The 21,890-nt window shown below is 44.2% G+C and overlaps 10 non-coding genes across 10 annotated transcripts; all 10 read left to right on the forward strand.

Moving 5' to 3' along the window:
• Positions 1 to 1,952: 1,952 nt before the first annotated feature.
• On the forward strand, positions 1,953 to 2,025 carry TRNAV-CAC (transfer RNA valine (anticodon CAC)). The gene has a single exon. It is a non-coding gene; the product is annotated as a tRNA-Val (tRNA).
• Positions 2,026 to 2,122: 97 nt separating this feature from the next.
• On the forward strand, positions 2,123 to 2,195 carry TRNAV-UAC (transfer RNA valine (anticodon UAC)). Its single transcript has one exon. It is a non-coding gene; the product is annotated as a tRNA-Val (tRNA).
• Positions 2,196 to 7,308: 5,113 nt separating this feature from the next.
• Positions 7,309 to 7,381, forward strand: TRNAV-CAC (transfer RNA valine (anticodon CAC)). Its single transcript has one exon. It is a non-coding gene; the product is annotated as a tRNA-Val (tRNA).
• An 86-nt stretch (positions 7,382 to 7,467) lies between these two features.
• On the forward strand, positions 7,468 to 7,540 carry TRNAV-CAC (transfer RNA valine (anticodon CAC)). The gene has a single exon. It is a non-coding gene; the product is annotated as a tRNA-Val (tRNA).
• A 97-nt stretch (positions 7,541 to 7,637) lies between these two features.
• On the forward strand, positions 7,638 to 7,710 carry TRNAV-UAC (transfer RNA valine (anticodon UAC)). The gene has a single exon. It is a non-coding gene; the product is annotated as a tRNA-Val (tRNA).
• A 768-nt stretch (positions 7,711 to 8,478) lies between these two features.
• TRNAV-AAC (transfer RNA valine (anticodon AAC)) lies at positions 8,479 to 8,551 on the forward strand. The gene has a single exon. It is a non-coding gene; the product is annotated as a tRNA-Val (tRNA).
• A 1,097-nt stretch (positions 8,552 to 9,648) lies between these two features.
• TRNAV-AAC (transfer RNA valine (anticodon AAC)) lies at positions 9,649 to 9,721 on the forward strand. Its single transcript has one exon. It is a non-coding gene; the product is annotated as a tRNA-Val (tRNA).
• Positions 9,722 to 9,807: 86 nt separating this feature from the next.
• Positions 9,808 to 9,880, forward strand: TRNAV-CAC (transfer RNA valine (anticodon CAC)). The gene has a single exon. It is a non-coding gene; the product is annotated as a tRNA-Val (tRNA).
• Positions 9,881 to 9,982: 102 nt separating this feature from the next.
• On the forward strand, positions 9,983 to 10,055 carry TRNAV-UAC (transfer RNA valine (anticodon UAC)). Its single transcript has one exon. It is a non-coding gene; the product is annotated as a tRNA-Val (tRNA).
• Positions 10,056 to 15,890: 5,835 nt separating this feature from the next.
• TRNAV-GAC (transfer RNA valine (anticodon GAC)) lies at positions 15,891 to 15,963 on the forward strand. Its single transcript has one exon. It is a non-coding gene; the product is annotated as a tRNA-Val (tRNA).
• The last annotated feature ends 5,927 nt before the right edge of the window (positions 15,964 to 21,890 follow it).

Raw genomic sequence — 21,890 nt, forward strand, 5'->3', positions numbered from 1 at the left:
CATACAACCTCCGGCCCATGTCTGAGTTTTTAAAAGCCTGTGAGTCATTACCACGGCCAAATGCTCCAATGTCCACTGCTACAAACATACATCCGGCATCCGCAATCGCCATGAGTACTATTGAAAAGTACTTTTTGTAATTATAGTACTCAGATCCCGTTCTTTGGGGTTTGATGATCCGTATGTGTTTACCATCAACAGCTCCCAAACAGTTGGGAAAATTGCATACTGTCCAGAATTTGTCAGCAATTTCCATCCACTTTTCAGCGGTGGGCAGGGGCATAAATTCTGGACAAAGAACATTCCAGAGAGCCCGGCAGGTGTCAGCAACAATTCCAGACAAGGTAGAGATTCCAATACGGTACTGGAAGTGTAGTGAAGATAGGGTTTCTCCAGTCGCCAGGAATCTGTGAACAGACAAAGAAGTAAAATTAATATTTATGTATATTATTTTAAAAAACTATAAAATAAAATATTAGTACATTCACGAAAACTAATTACCCAAGGTTTTGAATACTAAATTTAAAAAAAACCCATCAGACCGCACCCCTTGGTTTTTAAAACATACCGTAATGTCACCAGTAGCCGTTCCTCAGGAGGAATTGCACGACGGAGCTGTGTGTCCTGTCTCCGGATGGATTGTTGGACACGAGCAAGCAAATCCATGAAACTTTCGTGGGACATCCGGATATAATCTGTAAATTTCTCCGGGTTTGACTGGAGCTCGCTGTAGAGGGTGTGGTATGCCCCACGGCTCTCCCGGAGTTCAACAATCGGATGTATCCACATACGCCGCCATCTTCGCTGCCTCTCTCTCTTCCTTTGTTCATGGCAAGCAACTGCATACGCCTGAGCCATCGCGATGTCCAAATCCAAGTTGAAGTGAAAACTCTTCCAGCGCAGATCCATGGTCACGAGAAGAATCAAGCAAATGTGAAGAATACTGTAGACAGGGTCTATATATTAACATACCACACCCACAATGCAGTCCCATTGGTCTTGTGTGTTGTTGAATGGTTGTTTTTTCTTTTTTGTGGGGTTTTTCCAAAATCTGTAAAAAAACGCAAACGCACAAAAAACGCATACAAACGCACAAAAACGCTGCGTTTTTTTCCTGCATGCGCATAAAAATGCTTGAAAAAAACGCAGCGTTTGTATGCATTTGTATGCGTTTTTTTAATGCGTTTTTTTGCGGGAAAAACGCGCTGCAAAAAGAAGCAAGTGTGAAACTAGCCTTAGTTAGCATATTCTATTGCTGGTTTAATGAGCATTACTTTTACCAATGTGATTATTTCTACCCGTTTTTGCTTTTGGCAAGCATGTGTGTTTTTGACAGTGTCTAAGTGTTACTAATTCAAGTAACACCTGATAGGATCAAGGTGCGAAAGCAGGCATCTAGGTGCTTTTTCTTTTTGGCTTTTGGACAAAGGCATGAGAATGTTTTGTGGAGCATGGTTTTGTTTCCCTGTTTGTTCTTTTTCTCCAATAGCCTGACAAATGAAAGGTTCCTGTGTTGCAAAATGCACTTTGTCCTGTCTTCAGACATAGAGGAAGACCTCTTGACTTTGGCTGGCTGTTTTTTTTCTTTTTCAAGTTCATTTCAGCATGTTTAAACATCTTTATCTTTGCATGGAGTTTCTGAAGTGTAGTGGTTGTCACATTCACCTCACACGCGAACAGTCCCCAGTTCGAAACTGGATAAAAGCATGACATTAGGTGTTGATATTAAAGCTTTTGACGTTGAGTCTTTGTTCTCGATGGCTCGTCATGACCACAGTAACCTTCCACAGCCGGTTTCTGTAGTGTAGCGGTTATCACGTTCGCCTAACACGCGAAAGGTCCCCAGTACGAAACTGGGCAGAAACACGCTGTTACCATTTGGTATCCAAGCTTTTGAATTTCAGTTCTTGATCTCGATTGCTTGTTGTCACCACAGTAAGCGCTTGTATCCGGTTTCTGTAGTGTAGAGGTTATCACGTTCGCCTCACACGCGAAAGGTCCCCAGTTCGAAACTGGGCAGAAACACAGCTTTTTCTCTTGGAAAACGATCTTTTTGACTTTCAGTGCTTGTTCTTTATTGCTTGCCATGACCACAGCATTTTTTGTTTGTTTGAGTTGGTTGGTTTCTGTAGTGTAGTGGTTATCAAGTTCGCTTTACACGCGAAAGGTCCTCAGTTCGAAACTGGGCAGAAACACAGCGTTCCTCTTGCAAACTAGCGCTTTTGACAATGAGTGCTTGATCTTTATTGCTTGCCATGACCACAGTAAACGCTCTTGTCTGGTTACTGTAGTGTAGTGATTGTCCTGTTTGCCATCCTCCTGAAAGTTCCGTGTTTTGATCCCGGGCAGAAACATGTGGCTTTTCTTTATTTTGATCACAAATGTATATTGTTGGCTTAATTACCATTAGTTAGCATATTCTATTGCTGGTTTAATGAGCATTACTTTTACCAATGTGATTATTTCTACCCGTTTTTGCTTTTGGCAAGCATGTGTGTTTTTGACAGTGTCTAAGTGTTCCTAATTCAAGTAACACCTGATAGGATCAAGGTGCGAAAGCAGGCATCTAGGTGCTTTTTCTTTTTGGCTTTTGGACAAAGGCATGAGAATGTTTTGTGGAGCATGGTTTTGTTTCCCTGTTTGTTCTTTTTCTCCAATAGCCTGACAAATGAAAGGTTCCTGTGTTGCAAAATGCACTTTGTCCTGTCTTCAGACATAGAGGAAGACCTCTTGACTTTGGCTGGCTGTTTTTTTCTTTTTCAAGTTCATTTCAGCATGTTTAACCCCTTCATGACCCAGCCTATTTTGACCTTAATGACCTGGCCATTTTTTGCAATTCTGACCAATGTCCCTTTATGAGGTAATAACTCAGGAACGCTTCAACGCATCCTAGCGATTCGGAGATTGTTTTTTCGTGACATATTGGGCTTCATGATAGTGGTATATTTAGGTCAATAATTTTTGCGTTTATTTGTAAAAAAAATGGAAATTTGGCGAAAATTTTGAAAATTTTGCAATTTTCAAATTTTGAATTTTTATTCTGTTAAACCAGAGAGTTATGTGACACAAAATAGTTAATAAATAACATTTCCCACATGTCTACTTTACATCAGCACAATTTTGGAAACAACATTTTTTTTCATTAGGAAGTTATAAGGGTTAAAAGTTGACCAGCAATTTCTCATTTTTACAACAAAATTTACAAAACCATTTTTTTTAGGGACCACCTCACATTTGAAGTCACTTTGAGGGGTCTATATGGCAGAAAATACCCAAAAGTGTCACCATTCTAAAAACTGCACCCCTCAAGCTACTCAAAACTACATTCAAGAAGATTATTAACCCTTCAGGTGCTTCACAGGAACTAAAGCAACATGGAATGAAAAAATGGACATTTTAATTTTTCCAACCAAAATTTTATTTTAGCATCAGTTTTTTCATTTTCACATGGGTAACAGGATAAAATGTATCCTCAAATTTGTTGGGCAATTTCTCCTGAGTACACTGATACCTCATATGTGGTCATAAACCATTGTTTGAGCGCACGGCAGGGCTCAGAAGGCAAGGAGCGCCATTTTACTTTTTGAATGTAAAATATGCTTGAATGTTTAGCGGTTGCCATGTCTTGTTTTAAGAATACCTGTGTGCCTAAACATTGGAGCTCCCCCACAAGTGAGCCCATTTTGGAAACTAGACCCTCCAAAGAACTTATCTAGATGCATAGTATGCACTTTGAACCCCCAGGTGCTTCACAAATTGATCTGTAAAAAAAAAAAAGTACTTTTTTTTTCACAAAAATTTTATTTGGCCTCAGTTTTTTCATTTTCACATGGGCAACAGGATAAAATGGATCCTAAAATTTGTTGGGCAATTTCTCCTGAGTACATCAATATCTCATATGTGGTCATAAACCACTGTTTGGGTGCACCGCAAGGCCCGGAAGGGAAGGAGCGCCATGTGACTTTTTGATTGGAAAATTAGCTCCAATCGTTAGCGGACACCATGTCGCATTTGGAGAGCCCCTGTGTGCCATTGGAGCTCCCCCACAAGTGACCCCATTTTGGAAACTAGACCCCCGAAGGAACTTATCTAGATGTGTGGTGAGCACTTTGAACCCCCAAGTGCTTCACAGAAGTTTATAATGCAGAGCAGTGAAAATAAAAAAATAATTTTTTTTCCTCAAAAATGATTTTTTAGCCCGCTATTTTTTATTTTCCCAAGGGTAACAGGATAAATTGGACCCCAAAAGTTGTTGTCCAGTTTGTCCTGAGTACACTGGTACCCCATATGTGGGGGAAAACCACTTTTTGAGCGCACGGCATGACTCAGAAGGGAAGGAGCGTCATTTGACTTTTTGAATGGAAAATTAGCTCCAATCGTTAGCGGACACCATGTTGTGTTTGCAGAGCCCCTGTGTGCGTAAACTTTGGAGCTCCCCCACAAATGACCCCATTTTGGAAACTAGACCCCCTAAGGAACTTATCTAGATGCATAGTGAGCACTTTGAACCCCCAGGTGCTACACAGAAGTTTATAACGCAGAGCCGTTAAAATAAAAATATTTTTTTTCCCTCAAAAAATAAATTTTTAGCCTGCTATTTTTTATTTTCACAAAGGTAACAGGATAAATTGGACCCCAAAAGTTGTTGTCCAGCTTGTCCTGAGTACGCTGGTACCACATATGTGGGGGGACCACTGTTTGGGCACACGTTGGGGCTCAGAAGGGAAGTAGTGATGTTTTGAAATGCCGACTTGATGGAATGGTCTGTGGGCGTCATGTTATGTTTGCAGAGCCCCTGATGTACCTAAACAGTGGAAACCCCCCACAAATGACCCCATTTTGGAAACTATATCACCCAAGAAACTAATATAGATGTGTGGTGAGCACGTTGAACCCCCAAGTGCTTCACAGAAGTTTATAACGCAGAGCCGTGAAAATAAAAAAATATTTTTTTTTTCTCAAAAAATTATTTTTAGTCCACTATTTTTTATTTTCACAAGGGTAACAGGATAAATTGGACCCCAAAAGTTGTTGTCCAGTGTGTCCTGAGTACGCTGGTACCCCATAAGTGGGGGGGGACCACTGTTTGGGCACACGTTGGGGCTTGGAAGGGAAGTAGTGACGCTTTGAAATGAAGACTTGATGGAATGGTCTGTGGGCGTCATGCTACATTTGCAGAGCCCCTGATGTACCTAAACAGTGGAAACCCCCCACAAGTGACCCCATTTTGGAAACTATATCACCTAAGGAACTAATCTAGATGTGAGGTCAGCACTTTGAACCCCCAAGTGCTTCACAGAAGTTTATAACGCAGAGCTGTGAAAATAAAAAAATATTTTTGTTTCCTCAAAAAGTGATTCTTAGCCCACTATTTTTTATTTTCACAAGGGTAACAGGATAAATTGGACCCCAAAAGTTGTCCAGTTTGTCCTGAGTACGCTGGTACCCCATATATGGGGGGGGACCACTGTTCGGGGACACGTTGGGGCTCGGAATGGAAGTAGTGACGTTTTGAAATGCCGACTTGATGGAATGGTCTGTGGGCATCATGTTATGTTTGCAGAGCCCCTGATGTACCTAAACAGTGGAAACCCCCCACAAGTGACCCCATTTTGGAAACTAGACCCCCCAAGGAACTTATCTAGATGTGTGGTGAGCACGTTGAACCCCCAAGTGCTTCACAGAAGTTTATAACGCAGAACCGTGAAAATAAAAAATCTTTTTTTTCCACAAAAATAATTATTTTAGCCCCCATTTTTTTATTTTCCCAAGGGTAACAGGAGAAATTAGACCCCTAAAGTTGTTGTGCAATTGTTCCTGAGTACCCTGATACCCCATAAGTGGGGGTACACCACTGTTTGGGCACACGTCGGGGCTCGAAATGGAGGAAGCACCGTTTGACTTTTTGAACGCAAAATTGGCTGGAATAAATGGTGGCTCCATGTCGCGTTTGGAGAGCCCCTGATGTGCCTAAACAGTGGAAACCTCTCAATTCTATCTCCAACCCTAACGCCAACACACCCCTAACCCTAATACCAACCCTAATCATAACCCTAACCACAACCCTAATCCCAACACACCCCTAACGAAATCCCAACTCTAACCCTAACCACAAGCCTAACCGTAATCCCAACCCTAATCCCAATTCCAACCCTAACCCTAAATTCAACCCTAACCCTAAATTCAACCCTAACCCTTAGTCCAACCCTAACCCTTAGTCCAACCCTAACCCTTAGTCCAACCCTAACCCTTAGTCCAACCCTAACCCCTAGTCCAACCCTAACCCCTAGTCCAACCCTAACCCCTAGTCCAACCCTAACCCTTAGTCCAACCCTAACCCTAGCCCTAACCCTAGCCCTAACCCTAGCCCTGGACCTAACCCTAATGGAAAAAAAAAAAAAATATTTTATTATTTGTCCCTACCTATGGGGGTGATAAGGGGGGCGGTGATTTACTTTTTATTTATTTTGATCACTATGAAAGTTTATCATAGTGATCAAAATAAATGAATGAATCTGCAGCATTGCAAATTCGATTCGGCGCACTGCGCATGCGCCCGCCATCTTGCAAGATGCCGGCGCCCATGACGCTGGACGGCAGGACACCGGGACGGATAGCGGGAGATCGGAGGCACAAAGGAGGGTGAGGGGGTGATCGGGGATGATCGGAGGGCTGGGGGGGCGGAGGGAAGGCGGGGGGGCAGATCATGACGGCGGCTGCCGATCGGTGCCGTCAGAAGGTGGCGGCAGCCGATCGGTGCCGTCAGTCGGTGTGGGGGGGGTCGGGTCTCGGTGTCCAGCCATGTCCGATGCTATTTCAGCATCGGCTATGGCTGGATTGTAATATTTCACCAATTTTCATTGGTGAAATATTACAATCGCTCAGATTGGCAGTTTCACTTTTAACAGCCAATCAGAGCGATCATAGGCACGTGGGGGCTAAGCCACACCCCCAGGTGTTAACTCTGAAGGGTCCTTTGTGTGCGGGTCGGGTGACCTTTCAGTGACCCCGGTCACCCGACCCGCAGGGGGGCTATTTATAGCATGACGCCTACGTAGGCGTCATAGGTCGTTTGGGCACTGCTTTTCATGATGCCTACGTAGGCGTCATAGGTCGTGAAGGGGTTAAACATCTTTAGCTTTGCATGGAGTTTCTGAAGTGTAGTGGTTGTCACGTTCACCTCACACGCGAACGGTCCCCAGTTCGAAACTGGATAGAAGCATGACATTAGGCGTTGATATTAAAGCTTTTGACGTTGAGTCTTTGTTCTCGATGGCTCGTCATGACCACAGTAACCTTCCGCAGCCGGTTTCTGTAGTGTAGTGGTTATCACGTTCGCCTCACACGCAAAAGGTCCCCAGTTCGAAACTGGGCAGAAACACGCTGTTACCCTTTGGTATCCAAGCTTTTGACTTTCAGTTCTTGATCTCGATTGCTTGTTGTCACCACAGTAAGCAATTGCATCCGGTTTCTGTAGTGTAGCGGTTATCACGTTTGCCTCACACGCAAAAGGTCGCCAGTTCGAAACTGGGCAGAAACACAGCTTTTTCTCTTGGAAAACGATCTTTTTGACTTTCAGTGCTTGTTCTTTATTGCTTGCCATGACCACAGCATTTTTTTTTTGTTTGAATCGGTTGGTTTCTGTAGTGTAGCGGTTATCACGTTCACTTTACACGCGAAAGGTCCTCAGTTCGAAACTGGGCAGAAACACAGCGTTCCTCTTGCAAACTAGCGCTTTTGACAATGAGTGCTTGTTCTTTAATGCTTGTCATGACCACAGTAAACGCTCTTGTCTGGTTACTGTAGTGTAGTGATTGTCCTGTTTGCCATCCTCCTGAAAGTTCCCTGTTTTGATCCCGGGCAGAAACATGTGGCTTTTCTTTATTTTGATCACAAACGTATATTGTTGGCTTAATTATCCTTAGTTAGCATATTCTATTGCTGGTTTAATGAGCATTACTTTTACCAATGTGATTATTTCTACCCGGTTTTGCTTTTGGCAAGCATGTGTGTTTTTGACAGTGTCTAAGTGTTCCTAATTCAAGTAACACCTGATAGGATCAAGGTGCGAAAGCAGGCATCTAGGTGCTTTTTCTTTTTGGCTTTTGGACAAAGGCATGAGAATGTTTTGTGGAGCATGGTTTTGTTTCCCTGTTTGTTCTTTTTCTCCAATAGCCTGACAAATGAAAGGTTCCTGTGTTGCAAAATGCACTTTGTCCTGTCTTCAGACATAGAGGAAGACCTCTTGACTTTGGCTGGCTGTTTTTTTCTTTTTCAAGTTCATTTCAGCATGTTTAAACATCTTTAGCTTTGCATGGAGTTTCTGAAGTGTAGTGGTTGTCACGTTCAACTCACACGCGAACGGTCCCCAGTTCGAACCTGGATAGAAGCATGACATTAGGTGTTGATATTAAAGCATTTGACGTTGAGTCTTTGTTCTCGATGGCTCGTCATGACCACAGTAACCTCCTGCAGCCGGTTTCTGTAGTGTAGTGGTTATCACGTTCGCCTAACACGCGAAAGGTCCCCAGTTCAAAACTGGGCAAAAACACGCTGTTACCCTTTGGTATCCAAGCTTTTGACTTTCAGTTCTTGATCTCAATTGCTTGTTGTCACCACATTAAGCGCTTGCATCCGCTTTCTGTAGTGTAGCGGTTATCATGTTTGGCTCACATGAGAAAGGTCCCCAGTTCGAAACTGGGCAGAAACACAGCTTTTTCTCTTGGAAAATGAGCTTTTTGACTTTCAGTGCTTGTTCTTTATTGCTTGCCATGACCACAGCATATTTTCTTTGTTTGAATCGGTTGGTTTCTGTAGTGTAGTGGTTATCACGTTTGCTTTACACACGAAAGGTCCTCAGTTCGAAAGTGGGCAGAAACACAACGCTCCTCTTGCACACTAGTGCTTTTGACAATGAGTGCTTGATCTTTAATGCTTGCCATGACCACAGTAAATGCTCTTGTCTGGTTACTGTAGTGTAGTGATTGTCCTGTTTGCCATTCTCCTGAAAGTTCCCTGTTTTGATTCCGGTCAGAAACATGTGGCTTTTCTTTATTTTGATCACAAACGTATATTGTTGGCTTAATTAGCCTTAGTTAGCATATTCTATTGCTGGTTTAATGAGCATTACTTTTACCAATGTGATTATTTCTACCCGTTTTTGCTTTTGGCAAGCATGTGTGTTTTTGACAGTGTCTAAGTGTTCCTAATTCAAGTAACACCTGATAGGATCAAGGTGCGAAAGCAGGCATCTAGGTGCTTTTTCTTTTTGGCTTTTGGACAAAGGCATGAGAATGTTTTGTGGAGCATGGTTTTGTTTCCCTGTTTGTTCTTTTTCTCCAATAGCCTGACAAATGAAAGGTTCCTGTGTAGCAAAATGCACTTTGTCCTGTCTTCAGACATAGAGGAAGACCTCTTGACTTTGGCTGGCTGTTTTTTTCTTTTTCAAGTTCATTTCAGCATGTTTTGACATCTTTACCTTCGCATGGAGTTTCTTAAGTATAGTGGTTGTCACGTTCACCTCACACGCGAACGGTCCCCAGTTCGAAACTGGATAGAAGCATGACATTAGGCGTTGATATTAAAGCTTTTGACGTTGAGTCTTTGTTCTCGATAGCTCGTCATGACCACAGTAACCTTCCGCAGCCGGTTTCTGTAGTGTAGTGGTTATCATGTTCGCCTAACACGCGAAAGGTCCTCAGTTCGAAACTGGGCAGAAACACGCTGTTACCCTTTGGTATCTAAGCTTTTGACTTTCAGTTCTTGATCTCGATTGCTTGTTGTCACCACAGTAAGCGCTTGCATCCGGTTTCTGTAGTGTAGCGGTTATCACGTTCGCCTCACACGCGAAAGGTCCCCAGTTCGAAACTGGGCAGAAACACAGCTTTTTTTTTTCTCTTGGAAAACGATCTTTTTGATTTTCAGTGCTTGTTCTTTATTGCTTGCCATGACCACAGCATTTTTTGTTTGTTTGAATCAGTTGGTTTTTGTAGTGTAGCGGTTATCACGTTCGCTTTACACGCGAAAGGACCTCAGTTCGAAACTGGGCAGAAACACAGCGTTCCTCTTGCAAACTAGCGCTTTTGAAAATGAGTGCTTGATCTTTAATGCTTGCCATGACCACAGTAAACGCTCTTGTCTGGTTACTGTAGTGTAGTGATTGTCCTGTTTGCCATCCTCCGGAAAGTTCCTTGTTTTGATCCCGGGCAGAAACATGTGGCTTTTCTTTATTTTGATCACAAACATATATTGTTGGCTTAATTAGCCTTAGTTAGCATATTCTATTGCTGGTTTAATGAGCATTACTTTTACCAATGTGATTATTTCTACCCGGTTTTGCTTTTGGCAAGCATGTGTGTTTTTGACAGTGTCTAAGTGTTCCTAATTCAAGTAACACCTGATAGGATCAAGGTGCGAAAGCAGGCATCTAGGTGCTTTTTCTTTTTGGCTTTTGGACAAAGGCATGAGAATGTTTTGTGGAGCATGGTTTTGTTTCCCTGTTTGTTCTTTTTCTCCAATAGCCTGACAAATGAAAGGTTCCTGTGTTGCAAAATGCACTTTGTCCTGTCTTCAGACATAGAGGAAGACCTCTTGACTTTGGCTGGCTGTTTTTTTCTTTTTCAATTTCATTTCAGCATGTTTAAACATCTTTAGTTTTGCATTGAGTTTCTGAAGTGTGGTGGTTGTCACGTTCACCTCACACGCGAACGGTCCCCAGTTCGAAACTGGATAGAAGCATGACATTAGGCGTTGATATTAAAGCTTTTGACGTTGAGTCTTTGTTCTCGATGGCTCGTCATGACCACAGTTACCTTCCGCAGCCGGTTTCTGTAGTGTAGTGGTTATCACTAGTGTTGAGCATTCCGATACCGCAAGTATCGGGTATCGGCCGATACTTGCTGTATCGGGATACCGACTTCCGATATTTTTTCAATATCGGAAGTCGGTATCGGAATCGGAAGTTCAAAGTTGATTGACAGCCTGACGTCAAAAAGATGCGCGAGGTGTGCGCATCATGATACGCCGTCATTTCGGGCCTTCCGGGGGTCTCTGCCAGCCTGCCGGGGGGCTGTGTGGACAGCCCGGGGTCTGTACCGGCCTGCCGGGGGGCTGTGCCGGCCTGCCGGTGGTCTGTGCACCCTGTGGGGGTCTGTACCGGCCTGCCGGGGGGCTGTGCCGGCCTGCCGGGGGGCTGTGCTGATGTCCAGGGGTCTGTGCAAGCATCGTCCGATGGGACTATAAGTCCCATCTGGCGATGCCTGCTACTATGACAGTGATTGACACATTAGCCAATGGGAAATTCCCACACAGCAATGGCATAAAGTGAGACTAGGGACTTTTTTTTTTTAAGTGGCGGAGGAATACAGTGCGGAAGGATACCTACCTTCCGTCATTGGATTCCTGCAGACCGTAGAGAACGGCAGCATCAGCTGATGCTGCAGTTCTCTACCCAAGATCGTCGTGGGGCACACTCGTGGACTGCTTCGGATCGTGGGTGAGTATTTTTGTGGTTTGTTATGTTAATATTTATTCCGGAAAAGACAATGGCTTCGGGGAACAATGTGACAAGTATTGGTAAGTATGTTACTCTATGTTATATGTACTGTATGTCTATGTATGTATTGTATGAATGTATTGTATGTATGTAGTATATATGTGGTATGTATGTAGCATGCAGTATGTATGTAGCATGCATGTAGTATATATGTAGTATGTATGTAGCATGTAGTATGTATGTAGCATGCATGTAGTATATATGTGGTATGTATGTAGCATGTAGTATGTATGTAGCATGCATGTAGTATATATGTAGTATGTATGTAGCATGTAGTATGTATGTAGCATGCATGTAGTATATATGTAGTATGTATGTAGCATGTAGTATGTATGTAGCATGCATGTAGTATATATGTAGTATGTATGTAGCATGTAGTATGTATGTAGCATGCATGTAGTATATATGTAGTATGTATGTAGCATGTAGTATGTATGTAGCATGCATGTAGTATATATGTAGTATGTATGTAGCATGTAGTATGTATGTAGCATGCATGTAGTATATATGTAGTATGTATGTATGTAGCATGTAGTATGTATGTAGTATGTATGGGAGAAAACAAGGGGAACTGCTACCTTGGATCTAATCCTTATAAACAGGGAGGAAATGGTTGAGGAGGTAAAAGTGGCTGGGACCCTAGGAGGTAGCGACCATGCTATTTTAGAATTTTGGATTACTAGAGGTGGAAGACCTGTGAAGGCTCAGACGTCAAGGTTAGATTTCAGAAAGGCAGATTTTAAGGGATTCAGAAAGAGAATTGGAGGGATCCAATGGCTGGATATCCTTAAAGACAAAAATGTCCAGGAAGGATGGGAAATCTTGAAAAATGAAATTCTCAAAGCACAGTTGTTAACAATTCCGAAAAGAGGGAAGAATAGGAAGCATTTAAGGAAACCAGGATGGATGAACACAGAACTTAAGCACATGCTAAAAAGGAAGAAAAAAATGTTTATAAAATGGAAAGAGGGAGGCATATCTAAAGAAGAATATAATGCTGTCTGCAGAACCTGCAGGGCACAAATCAGATTAGCTAAAGCTGAAAATGAACTGAGGCTTGCAAGAGATGTCAAAAGCAATAATAAAGGATTTTGGGGATATGTCAAAAGTAAAAGAAAAGTCAAAGATGCTATAGGATTTTTACAGGATGAAAATGATGAAATGGTAAGACAGGATGTTGAGAAGGCTGAACTTTTAAATTCCTATTTTGCATCTGTTTTCTCTCAGAAAGGAAATGCAACATCAACTGTTATTCACTGTCCTATTAAGGGAATAGAAGAATCCAGGATATCTATAAACAGAAAGATAGTGAGGAAACACTTAGCTAACCTAAATGAATTCAAGTCTCCAGGTCCAGATGAATTACACCCCAGAGTACTGAAGGAGATAGCAGAAGAAATTTTTGAACCCCTCTCCATAATCTTTGAAAATTCTTGGAGAACAGGAGAAGTGCCAGAAGACTGGAGAAGAGCAAATGTTGTTCCTATCTTCAAAAAGGGGAAGAAGGTGGACCCAGGCAACTATAGGCCGGTGAGTCTGACTTCTATACCAGGAAAGATCTTTGAACAAATTATTAAACAACATGTATGTCAATACCTGGATAAGAATGAAGTGATTAAACAGAGTCAGCATGGGTTTCTAACTAATAAGTCATGTCAGACTAACTTAATTTCCTTCTATGACGGTATCACTGATTGGGTGGATCAAGGAAATGCTGTAGATATAGTATATCTTGACTTCAGCAAAGCATTTGACAAAGTCTCTCATACAATCCTTATTGAAAAAATGACTAAGTATGGAATGGACAAGGCAACTGTTTGGTGGATTCATAACTGGCTTAGTGATCGGACCCAAAGAGTGGTCGTAAATGGCTGCACATCCAGTTGGAAGAATGTCTCAAGTGGGGTACCACAGGGCTCTGTCCTGGGCCCTGTATTGTTCAACATCTTTATCAACGATTTAGATGAAGGAATTGAGGGTAAACTGATTAAATTTGCTGATGACACAAAGCTAGGAGGGATAGCTAATACTAGAGAAGAGAGAGAGAGGATTCAAAAAGATTTAAATAAACTGGAGAAGTGGGCAGCAACTAACAGAATGGTTTTTAACAGGGAGAAATGCAAAGTACTACATCTGGGCAATAAAAATGAAAAAAGCATATACAGAATGGGAGGAATAGGGCAAAGTGACAGCACATGTGAAAAAGACTTGGGTATACTAATAGATCGCAGACTGAATATGAGTCAACAGTGTGATGCAGCAGCAAAAAAGGCAAATGCAATTCTAGGATGTATTAACAGAAGCATACAGTCTAGATCACGTGAAGTCATTATTTCCCTCTACTCCTCTTTGGTCAGACCTCATCTGGAATATTGTGTCCAGTTTTGGGCACCACATTTTAAAAAAGACATCAACAAACTGGAGCAAGTTCAGAAAAGAGCGACCAGAATGGTGACCGGTCTGCAAACCCTGTCTTATGAGGAAAGGTTGCAGGATTTGGGAATGTTTAGTTTGCAAAAGAGAAGACTGAGAGGAGACTTAATAGCTGTCTACAAATATCTAAAGGGATGTCACATTGTAGAAGGATCAACTTTATTCTCATTTGCACAAGGAAAGACTAGAATCAATGGGATGAAACTGAATGGGAAGAGACACAGATTAGATATTAGAAAAAACTTTTTGACAGTTAGAGTGATCAATGAGTGGAACAGGCTGCCACGAGAAGTGGTGAGTTCTCCTTCAATGGAAGTCTTCAAACAGAGGCTGGACAGACATCTGACTGGGATGATTTAGCGAATCCTGCTTTGAGCAGGGGGTTGGACCAGATGGCCCAGGAGGTCCCTTCCAACTCTACGATTCTATGATTCTATGATTCTATGATTCTATGATTCTATGTAGCATGCATGTAGTATATATGTAGTATGTATGTAGCATGTAGTATGTATGTAGCATGCATGTAGTATATATGTAGTATGTATGTATGTAGCATGTAGTATGTATGTAGCATGCATGTAGTATGTATGTGGTATGTATGTAGCATGTAGCATGCATGTAGTATGTATGTAGTATGTATGTAGTATGTATGTAGTATGTATGTGGTATGTATGTAGCATGTAGCATGCATGTAGTATGTATGTAGTATATATGTGGAATGTATGTAGCATGTAGTATGTATGTAGCATGTAGTATGTATGTAGCATGCATGTAGTATATATGTAGTATGTATGTATGTAGCATGTAGTATGTATGTAGCATGCATGTAGTATGTATGTAGCATGCATGTAGTATGTATGTGGTATGTATGTAGCATGTAGCATGCATGTAGTATGTATGTAGTATGTATGTAGTATGTATGTAGTATGTATGTGGTATGTATGTAGCATGTAGCATGCATGTAGTATGTATGTAGTATATATGTGGTATGTATGTAGCATGTAGTATGTATGTAGCATGCAGTATGTATGTAGCATGCATGTAGTATATATGTAGTATGTATGTAGCATATATGTAGTATGTATGTAGCATGTAGTATGTATGTAGCATGCAGTATGTATGTAGCATGCATGTAGTATATATGTAGTATGTATGTAGTATATATGTAGTATGAATGTAGCATGTATGTAGTATGTAGTATGAATTTAGCATGTATTTTTTTTTTTTTTTTTTACATTCAACACATTAGCCGGATGATGGGACTACTACTGTCCCATAATTGGCTAATGTGTCAATCACTGTCATGGTAGCAGGCATCGCCCGATGGGACTTGTAGTCCCATCGGACGATGCCTGCACAGACCCCCGAAGCCTGCACAGACCACCGGCAGGCCGGCACAGCCCCCCGGCAGGCCGGCACAGCCCCCCGGAGCCTGCAAAGACCACCGGCAGGCCGGCACAGCCCCCCGGCAGGCCGGCACAGCCCCCCGGAGCCTGCACAGCCCCCGGCAGGCCAGCACAGACCACCGGAGCCTGCACAGACCCCCTGGCAGGCCGGCACAGCCCCCCGAAAGGCCCGTACAGACCCCAGAGAGGCTGTACAAGGCAAAAACAGGGTTTTTCTTATTCCGATACCGGAAGTCCCATAGACTTGAATGGGACTTCCGGTATCGGAATCGGCGATACCGATACTTTTTTTAAAGATCGGCCGATCCATTCCGATCCGATACTTTGAAGTATCGGACGGTATCGCTCAACTCTAGTTATCACGTTCGCCTAACACGCGAAAGGTCCCCAGTTCGAAACTGGGCAGAAACACGCTGTTACCCTTTGGTATCCAAGCTTTTGACTTTCAGTTCTTGATCTCGATTGCTTGTTGTAACCACAGTAAGCGCTTGCATCAGGTTTCTGTAGTGTAGCGGTTATCACGTTCGCCTGACACGAGAAAGGTCCCCAGTTCGAAACTGGGCAGAAACACAGCTTTTTCTCTTGGAAAACGATCTTTTTGACTTTCAGTGCTTGTTCTTTATTGCTTGCCATGACCACAGCATTTTTTGTTTGTTTGAATCGGTTGGTTTCTGTAGTGTAGCGGTTATCACGTTCGCTTTACATGCTAAAGGTACTCAGCTCGAAACTGGGCAGAAACACAGCGTTCCTCTTGCAAACTAGCGCTTTTGACAATGAGTGCTTGATCTTTAATGCTTGCCATGACCACAGTAAACGCTCTTGTCTGGTTACTGTAGTGTAGTGATTGTCCTGTTTGCCATCCTCCTGAAAGTTCCCTGTTTTGATCCCGGGCAGAAACATGTGGCTTTTCTTTATTTTGATCACAAACGTATATTGTTGGCTTAATTAGCCTTAGTTAGCATATTCTATTGCTGGTTTAATGAGCATTACTTTTACCAATGTGATTATTTCTACCGGTTTTTGCTTTTGGCAAGCATGTGTGTTTTTGACAGTGTCTAAGTGTTCCTAATTCAAGTAACACCTGATAGGATCAAGGTGCGAAAGCAGGCATCTAGGTGCTTTTTCTTTTTGGCTTTTGGACAAAGGCATGAGAATGTTTTGTGGAGCATGGTTTTATTTCCCTGTTTGTTCTTTTTCTCCAATAGCCTGACAAATGAAAGGTTCCTGTGTTGCAAAATGCACTTTGTCCTGTCTTCAGACATAGAGGAAGACCTCTTGACTTTGGCTGGCTGTTTTATTCTTTTTCAAGTTCATTTCAGCATGTTTAAACATCTTTAGCTTTGCATGCAGTTTCTGTAGTGTAGTGGTTATCACTAGAGTTGAACGACTTTTAGTTTTTTAGGGTCGCATTTCGTTTCGTGAAACCCGACTTTTCCAAAAGTCGGGTCGAGCAAGATCGTCCGATTATAGGGAAAAGTCGGGGTCGTCCCGAAACACAAAACCTAATGTAAGTCAATGGTGAATAAAAGTCGGCAGTGAGAGGAGGACAGGAAACACACCAACAGTGCCCATTTGAATGCCAAAAGCATCAATTCTTCTTACTTAAGCTTGTCAACCTTAATTAACTTCATAATATAAGTTACGCACTGAAAAATGGGTGTTATTTGGCTAAAGTTGTGGGGGGGAGGGCTGGCTGCAGGTTTTCATGTGCCCTGGGCGAAAGAGCGCCCCTTTAACACATACCACAACTCATCATGCTCCGATACGGCAGATAAATAGCGGTATAGTACAATGAAAAATACCTCACTTTTTACATCTCATGACGAGGCCCATCTATTTCTCCATACAGAATCATTGGTCCCATAAAATGTTTGAAACAGTATATGATGAGCTCCACATAATGCTACAGTATATGTTGGTCCCCATGGATGAAGCTCCACTGTCTTATAGGCCCAAATAATGCTCCAAACATAATGGGCCCCATTTCTAATGCTCTAGTGTATAATGGGCCCTGTACATGCTGCTCCAGTGTCTGATGTCCACCTTTGGAATGTTCCAGTGTATGGTGGGCCCCATCTATCATTCTCCAGAGTATAGTGCTCCCCAAAAATTGCTGTCCCAACATTGAAAACAATCAAATAAGTCTCCTCGCTAGGGAATCCCTGTACTTGTCTGGACAGGTGCTGTAGCTTGCTTAACAGCTCGCCAGCCGTTCTCACGCCCAGTATGGATTGCACGTGATTGCACAAAGGTTAGAAAGGGTACCGTATCCCTGGATAACATGTATGGATAGCGTACACATTCAAAATATATGTCTATACAGCATGAGGCAGGCTCAGACGGTGTTAGGCCCAGTATGGATTGCACGTCATTGCACAAAGGTTAGAAAGGGTACCGTATCCCCGGATAACATGTATGGATAGCGTACACATTCAAAATATATGTCTATACAGCATGAGGCAGGCTCAGACGTGTTAGGCCCAGTATGGATTGCACGTCATTGCACAAAGGTTAGAAAGGGTACCGTATCCCCGGATAACATGTATGGATAGCGTACACATTCAAAATATATGTCTATACAGCATGAGGCAGGCTCAGACGGTGTTAGGCCCAGTATGGATTGCACGTCATTGCACAAAGGTTAGAAAGGGTACCGTATCCCCGGATAACATGTATGGATAGCGTACACATTCAAAATATATGTCTATACAGCATGAGGCAGGCTCAGACGGTGTTAGGCCCAGTATGGATTGCACGTCATTGCACAAAGGTTAGAAAGGGTACCGTATCCCCGGATAACATGTATGGATAGCGTACACATTCAAAATATATGTCTATACAGCATGAGGCAGGCTCAGACGGTGTTAGGCCCAGTATGGATTGCACGTCATTGCACAAAGGTTAGAAAGGGTACCGTATCCCTGGATAACATGTATGGATAGCGTACACATTCAAAATATATGTCTCAGGAGGCAGGCTCAGACGGTGTCAGGCACAGTATGGATTTGACGGCCCAGATTACACAGCGGAGGAGCAGGGAGAGGTAAAGATTGCAAATGCTGTGGCCCTGCCCAAGCAAGGGGGGCCCACACTTGGGCGTCGGTACTGGCACTGGGCCCCTCATAGTACAGCGGTGTGTCTGACGGCGGGTGTGCACCACCACCGTCAGAGACACTTGATTGCACTATGAGGGACCCTGTGCCAGTGCCCGCGCCCAAGAGTCGGCCTACCCACCTGTCCAGGGCAACGGCACTCGCACGGTGTCGTGCGCTAGGTGGTTACCCCGGCCATGGGGGGGGGAGGCAGCACAGTTAGGGAGTTTTAGAAAGTGGCATATGTTGATGTTGGACATTCAGCTGATGCAAAAGGCGAAATAGGTGAAGTACCAGGAAGAGGTGGACCAAAGCAAGCCATTTTTCTGTCACCCTATGTGTCATCAGGGGAAGGTGGGACAAAATCCTTGGAAACCCATGCGTGGTTTATTTTAATGAAGGTTAGATCATCCACATTTTGGGTTGACAGACGGGTCCTTTTTTCTGTCAGGATTGATCCAGCTGCACTGAAGTCTCTTTCCGATAGCACACTTGCAGCTGGGCAAGCGAGCTCCTGTAAGGCATATTGGGCCAATTCAGGCCAGGTGTCCAGTTTAGCGGCCCAATAGTCAAAGGGGAATGACCTGTGTGGGAGAACATCGATATGGGAGGAAAAGTAGTTTGTAACCATAGTTGACAACTGCTGTCTCCTGTCACTTTCCATCGATGCAGTATTACCAGTTGTGTGAGCGGTATTTGAAAAATCAGTCCACAACATTGTCATGAAACCCCTGTCTCCAACGCCACTTCTGCTGTGTGCACCACGAACACCTCTGCCAAGCTGCCCCCGGCCCGTACGGCTCGTGTGAGAACCATCACCGCTGCTGTGTGCTGGGAATGCCTCAAGCAACCGATTTACCAGAGTTGCTTGTTTATTAGCCAATATTAGGTCAAGGTTCTCCTGTGGCATGATGTTTTGTAATTTGCCTTTATAGCGTGGATCCAGGATGCTGGCCAACCAGTAGTCGTCATCGTTCATCATTTTGGCAATGCGGGGGTCCCTTTTTAGGATCCGCAAGGCATAATCTGACATGTGGGCCAATGTTCCCGGTGTCAATGATGCACTGCGAGTGCTGGGTGGAGGAGCACTTTCTGGCAAATCCACATCCCTCCAGTCACGCACAAACCCTGTACCAGACCTTGCCACGCCAACATTTTCACTTGCCCCACGAGATGCATCCTCCTCCCCTAAGTAATCATCCCCATCATCCTCCTCCTCCTCTTCTTCCTCCACCTCGTCCAGGAGAGGTCCCTGAGCAGACAATGGCTGAATGTCATCAAGGATTCCCTCCTCCTCTTCCTCCTCATCAACATTGGCTGCAGACGCCTGCTCCTTAAGGTGCGTCAAAGTTTGCATGAGCAGACGCATAAGTGGGATGCTCATGCTTAGGATGGCGTCGTCTGCGCTTACCAGCCGTGTGCATTCCTCAAAACACAGAAGGACTTTACAAAGGTCTTTCAGCTTCGACCACTGCACGCTTGTCAACTCCATGTCTGCTCTCAAAGTGCCTGGCCGTGTATCCTCCCACAAATGCATTATGGCCTGCCTCTGCTCGCACAGCCGCTCCACCATGTGCAGGGTGGAGTTCCACCTTGTTGCAATGTCGATAATGAGGCGGTGGTTGGGAAGGTGGAGCAATCGCTGCAGCTTCTGCATACGAACGGAGTGTACAGGCGACCGGCGGATGTGCGCGCACAGTCTTCGCACCTTCTGGAGCAGGGCTGTTAACTCCGGATAATTTTTGAGGAAGCACTGCACCACCAGGTTCAAGGTGTGAGCCAAGCAAGGTATGTGGCTGAGTTTTGAAAGGGCTATGGCTGCCACAAAATTACGGCCGTTATCACTAACTACCTTGCCTGCCTCAAGTTGTACACTGCCCAGCCATGACTCAGTTTGTCGCTTCAAGTACTCGGCCAGCACCTCGGCGGTGTGTCTGTCGCCCAAACACATCATCTGCAACACAGCCTGCTGACGCTTTCCACTAGCTGCTCGATAGGGGGACACATCGTGTGCAACAGTGGCAGCTGCAGATGGAGTGCTCGTACGACTGCGCTCTGTGGACAAGCTTTCGCTTCTGGAGGAGGAGGAGGAGGAGGGTCGAACGCCTACAGCCAACTGTTTCCTATACCGTGGGCTAGGCAGCACTGTCCCACCACCCCTGTCCCCTGTGGACCCTGCATCCACCACATTAACCCAGTGCGCAGTGATGGACACGTAACGGCCCTGGCCATGCCGACTGGACCATGCATCAGTTGTGAGGTGCACCTTTCCGCTCACTGACTGCTTGAGTGCATGGACAATGCGGTCTTTCACATGATGGTGGAGGGCTGGGATGGCTTTGCGAGAGAAGTGGCGACTGGGTAGGTCATAGCGTGGTACTGCATAGGCCATGAGTTCGCGGAAAGCTGTGCTTTCCACCAACCGAAAGGGCATCATCTCAAACGAGATTAGTTTGGCAATGTGGGCGTTCAAACCCAGTGTACGCGGATGAGAGACTGAGTACTTTCTTGACCTACTCATAGTGTCTGGGAGGGTGAGCTGGACTTGAGAGCTGCATATGGTGGAAGTAGCGGTGGACAGGGCGGACTGAGAGAGGGTTGATGATGGTGATGGAGTTGGTGTTCTTTCTGATGGCCTAGAATCAGTCTTTCGTTGATATAACAGTGGTATTCCCTGACTGCTGTGGCCTTGCAACGACACCTCAACATTTGCTGCTGTGCTAACCGGTGGGCTTACAGTGGGGGAAACAATGTAGCGTTGCTGACTACCTTCGTTGTGATCAGTTGCACATGTGGCACTTGAGGTTTGGTGTTGTGTCCACGCTTGCAAGTGCTTGCTGGTTAAATGTCTAAGCATGCAACTGGTATTCAAATTTTTCAGATTTTTCCCTCGGCTAAAGGTCTTTGCGCACTTCTTACAGATAACCTTGGCCTGATCATGAGGATTTTGTTCAAAAAAGTGCCACACTGCACTCTTCCTACTTTGGCAGACATTTTGCGGCCTAGCACGCTGTGATCTTTTGACCCTCTGGACAAGCTGTCCAGCAACTCTTTTGATGTTTGGAACCTGTCTTTGGAGTGCTCCGGGCCTGCCAGATAACAGCTGTTGCGATGTCGATGTCTGCTGTGGATGCTCCTCATCTGAGCTATTGGAAGCAGCACCCTCTTCCCCCAATGGATGCCAATCTGGGTCAACAACTGGGTCATCCATCACCTCCTCTTCTATGTCATGGGCACCTTTCTCTGTGTCACCGTGTATGGTGGTATAGTGTGCGGGAAGGGGCACCTGAGTCTCATCAGGGTCAAAATCTGGCTCTGTACACTGCGAGGACAATGTAGTGCTCTGAGTGAATGTACCAGCAGAATCATCCATCAGCGGCTGTGCATCAGTGCACTCCATGTCAG

Source organism: Dendrobates tinctorius, unplaced genomic scaffold (assembly GCF_039654945.1).
Source record: "Dendrobates tinctorius isolate UK_male_01 unplaced genomic scaffold, ASM3965494v1 ptg000332l, whole genome shotgun sequence".
Lineage (NCBI taxonomy): Eukaryota > Metazoa > Chordata > Amphibia > Anura > Dendrobatidae > Dendrobates > Dendrobates tinctorius.